The following is a 4869-nucleotide window of genomic DNA, read 5'->3' on the forward strand; positions in this document are numbered from 1 at the left end:
AATGTACCACAGGTTAGCTCAACACTGTTGCAACAATTTTTTTGTTAGTGCTACATTTTTTTTGTCACATATGCACCCTATAGCTACGTTTTAAATGATCCAGCACAACAATTTACAAGTTGTTGTCATAGAGTGTTATGCAACATTTATTTGATCTATTGCAACAGTTAAAATAAGTCTATTACTGGAATTAACTTTATACTACTGCAATATTTTTATGATTAATGCAACGCTTTTTTGACACATACAAACTCTATAGCAACAATTTAAATGAGTTAACACAACATTTACAAAAACTGTTGGAACAACTTTCTATAGCAACAGCTCAACGTTGCTATTGCAACAGCTTAATTTGTTACAAAAATATGTATCAATGATAATCACAGAACATTTATGAATGTTCATCTTTAAAATTGTATATCAAAAATAATAAGCCAACCATAGTGATTAATATCCAAAAAAAGTAGAAAATCGACCAAGTTTCATGTTGTCGATATCAAAAATATCATAGAACAAACTACAAAACCATCTAATATCTTCTTAGCGATCTTCAATGTGCTCATCATTAGCTTCTTCATTTTCTCCACCTACAAAAAAAAGTCATGCCAATTATCTTTGACAAATGGACAGAAAGAAGTAGAAACCATGTCATAAGAACTCTATGTTACCAAGAAGACAATGTTATGGATAGCTCAAAAACTAAAGTAGCATGTTATCGCTATTTGACAAATGGATAGAAAGAAATAGAAATCATGTTATAATCGTTGTTTTTTTACCATGTTATCCATGATTATACAGTAGCATAGCATCTTCATTCATTCATATCTGCAATAACAATTGCATTTGACTGAACAATCCATTCTCGCTATCGATTCTTCAATTAGTAGATCCATTGTAATGCAACAGTGAAACGACCAAAAATCCAGTTCTTATATGCTGGAAACCTACCTAAGTTAAGACAAAATACAATCTACTTGGTGATATTTAAGTTGAAGACTTGTGAGTAAATAAGTATAAGTTTCAGTTCTATCTTTCCACGTGATATACGATTAACAATCAGTACAGCCTAGAATAAACAACCTGGAGACAAATGCTAACGCAATAGCCAAATGTGACTTTAAAGGGTTATTAAGTAGCCATAGGTCTTAGGGGAAGCAGTTTTTAGTGTTGAGGGTTATAAACTGGCTAAACCAATCACGCAACATTCTCACAAGTTGCAAGACGTACAGTCAAATGCAGCAAGCAATATACAAGAGAACCATGGGGAGAAAGTGGAACCATAAGGTAATCAGAAAATCATTCGAACTAGAACCCAAAAGCATTTCAACTCAGCATATCACTCCAACTTTCCTTTCTTACTATGGTTAATACATGATAAAATTACACTACAACCCAGGTTCCACTGCTGGATACTGTAAAAGATCCATATGGGTCCAATGAGAAGTGCACATTGGTATCATAACATCCAGAATGAAGAAGGGATTGTTATAATTAGCCTAGTACATATAAACTACAATGTCGTTATTATAGGAAATTTGTGTACTAAAGCTAAAACATCAAAAGAGATCAACTAAGGCAAAAACACTCAAGTATAATTATCAAAGAAGCAAAGTACTCCAGAAGCAGACTACCATGGTGCTCAGAGAAAACAAGAAAAACTAGAAGCAGATGGCAAAAGCAAAATTTCAGTTGTAATGAAGTAGCAGGAGAAGCAGGAGAAAAAGAAGAAGAATAAGAAGAAGTAGTAGTAGCAGTACTAACCTTTAGTTTCTTTTGATGTACAAGAACGGGCACATAATGCTACCAAGTCAGGTTCAAGTTGTAGATCAGGGTTAAGGCATTGAAGTCTTGCGATGATGTTAATTACAATTTGTTGTTACATTGTATCCTTTTGTTCCTCAAATTTTTCTAGCATTCTTTGTTTCATCCTCTCTTCTATTTCCTTCATTTTTTATTGCAGCAGATCATCGAAGGGTGCAGGATCTCCCACTTTCTCTTTCAATGTTGTCTTGGTAACTCCGCGTCCATACAATCTTACAAATCCTAGATGCTCAGGTCCCATGACTGATGCAAAGGCATCAACTGGCTCAACATCATCTTCTCTTTCTTGAGTTTGTATTTTCTCTATTTCAGCCTATAAATAAGATAGGAGAAAGGATTTAATTAATTATAACTGAGTCAATAATTTAAAGCGAATAAATTATCTCAACAAATATTAATTAGGAAATGCCATACAATTTTGTAAATTATATCGCCATATGATTCCTTGTAGATTCGATTCGGTTTTCTTGATCGTGTTGTCACAAAGAAGTCCTTCCTTGAAACAACATCAGCACCTTCTTTTTCTTTTCCTGGTTATAACAAAATTGACGTAATAATCTTTTCGATTAAGGAAATAATTTAATATTTAATAAAAAACTAGAGAGAACATCAAACCTCGCATATTAACGCAAAACTTCTCTTGCCAACGGTGTGAGGATACTTCAACTTTTTTCGATTCATCGTATTAGTACAGGATGTTTTCTACAATATTATGTCATCATATATATATATTATATATACTATCCAGCAAGAAGGACCTGCGACAATGGCTCTCTAAATATGATAAAAAATATAATTTTTCTGAAAAGCAGTATATTTTAGTGACATTTATTATCTTACTTGAGCTTTCTCAGAGTTCCAATAATCAAGGAGAGCCTTAAATTCAACTTCTGGAACATATTTAGGCCTTTTTTGCATTCGAATTTGTCATTGGGATGGCGTTTATAATGCTGACGCTTCAACCGACACTTATACGTTCTCCAAGCATCTTATATTATTTTTAAGGCCCATTTCTGCCCGGCATTAGGAATGTCATATTTCTCCTAAAAGTTGGTTCAATAAGGTTGGTATAAAAAATATAAAATATCTTCTACTAGAATTTAAAAATTGGAACTTCAAACCTTGATGTATTTCCACATGTCCTTTTTTGTGTTCACTTTTTTCCAAGTCTTAATAGTGGAGGGCAAAAAGTCGAATTCCGACTACTCAACTCTTGTACAACTCCTACAGTAGGACCAATTGGTTGGTTGTGCCCATTTAACACAATCAATTTACGTTCAATCCTCCCATGTACACTTTGCATCTGCATTCTGCCTCTTTTTTTCTTTTCAGCAGGAGGACCTATAATAATTATAAAATAAAGACAATCAGTAATTCATTAATATTAGTTTGATATCTTAATGAAATGTATATATTATTGCCTTGACCTGTAGATTGTTCATTTGTATCATGAGTGGTAGCATCCAGTAACACTTCTTGCCCATTTTCGGGTACTGCTTATTCTGCAGAAGAGGTAGAATGCAATGTGTTTTGCTGCCCACTCTTTGAAATTGCTTTTGTTGTCGAAGAGGTTGAATTCAGTAACAGTTCTAGCCCATTTTTTAGAGTTATTTTTTTTTGCAGAACAGGTAGAATGCAGTGACTCTTGCTGCCCATTTTGTGGATTTGCTTGTGCTGTAGAAGAGGTAGAACACAGTGGCCTTTTTAGCACTTATTTTTGTACTTCTTATGCTATAGTAGAGGTAGAACCAAGAATCCATTGTTGCACTTATTTCTGTACTTCGTGTGCCGCGGGAGAGGAAGAATTCAGTGGCACTTGCTTCGCTTGTTCTAGTAGTTCTAGCATAAGATCAGGGGTAGAATACAATGGCACTTGCTGCACTTGTTCTCGCACTTGAGAACATGCCGTCTGAATAGTTTTTTTGGTTTCTTGCAGTGAATTCTTTAGTGTTGTAAGTGACCAAGAAGAAACATATCTTGAGCTTGTAAGTTTTTTGTTTTTTGGTGGACGTCTCTCTTGATTCATGACTATTCAAAACTGTCAACTTAAACAAAACAGATGGTAGTCCAAAATACAAAAATAAGACAACAATAAATGTTGCCAAGGTAAAAACACAAATAGTTCAGGGCCAACTGAAAGTAGATCCAATATTTTTTCAAATATTTATGTGTTTAAAGCTTACATATCTTTAGGTATTCAATATTCATCACTTCATACATGTTGGAGTACTGATCAATGAGTGTCTATGTAATATCGCAGGGATATTTTCATGCAACTAAAATAATAATTGGACTTTAGAGAAGATGATCCCGGTAGTCGTTATTACAGTTTCAAATCTTACAGTGGTTAGAAGCGAAGGCTTGTTGGGGCTTTACAGTGGCCTAAAGCATTATCTGCTTGGAACTATCGTGTCACAGTGTGTCTACTACTATTTTTACCAGGTTTTCAAGAACAGGGTTGAGGCTATAGAAGCTGTAGATAAGAAAAGAGGTCGAGGGGATGGTTCTGTTAGGATGTTTTCGTGGCTCGTTGTGGCAGCTCTTGCTGGTTCACTAAATGTATTGTTGACAAACCCTCTATGGGTTTTTGTTACTCATATGCAAACTCATACACAATTAGAAAGGAAAATTGTTGAGGCAAAGAGGGAAACCTTATATAAGTAAGCTTCTCGAAATGCCTTGACGGCCGTCGAATGCTTATTCTCAGTACAACAATTCTCTAATCTCAATAAAGCACCTGAAAATGAAAAAGTAGTGCAGGTAAATAAAACTATGTCAAGAGATTCCTCGTCCTTTTTTATTATGTTGACTTAAAATTATGCTTTTGCTATGCCAAAAATATAGTAGTAGATTTTTGTTATCGAAGTCTTTGCTAAACTTGGGGCAACTATCTGCACATCTATTGGTTGTGAATTCAAGGCTTCAAGTGAAGCAGCAGATCAGTGAAAACGTCTCATTATGATATTCAGGTACAGTGAATGCTATTATCAAGATGATTCGTCATGAAGGATTCAGATGTTTCTATCAGGGAATGCGCACAAAGATAGT

At 34.5% G+C, this 4869-nt stretch overlaps 1 long non-coding RNA gene across 8 annotated transcripts; it reads right to left on the minus strand.

Moving 5' to 3' along the window:
- Nucleotides 1-286: 286 nt before the first annotated feature.
- LOC124896764 lies at nucleotides 287-4579 on the minus strand. Of its 8 annotated transcripts, none has more exons than XR_007053221.1 (7): nucleotides 4473-4577; nucleotides 3249-3859; nucleotides 2662-3162; nucleotides 2437-2579; nucleotides 2236-2351; nucleotides 1762-2134; nucleotides 287-587 (listed from the first exon to the last, which is right to left on the minus strand). It is a non-coding gene; the product is annotated as an uncharacterized LOC124896764 (long non-coding RNA). The 8 variants fall into 8 exon arrangements; XR_007053222.1 differs by having other exon boundaries at nucleotides 3249-3866; nucleotides 4473-4573; XR_007053223.1 differs by having other exon boundaries at nucleotides 2437-3162; nucleotides 3249-3495; nucleotides 4473-4579.
- Nucleotides 4580-4869: the final 290 nt, after the last annotated feature.

This window comes from Capsicum annuum, chromosome 3 (genome assembly GCF_002878395.1).
Source record: "Capsicum annuum cultivar UCD-10X-F1 chromosome 3, UCD10Xv1.1, whole genome shotgun sequence".
Taxonomy (NCBI): domain Eukaryota; kingdom Viridiplantae; phylum Streptophyta; class Magnoliopsida; order Solanales; family Solanaceae; genus Capsicum; species Capsicum annuum.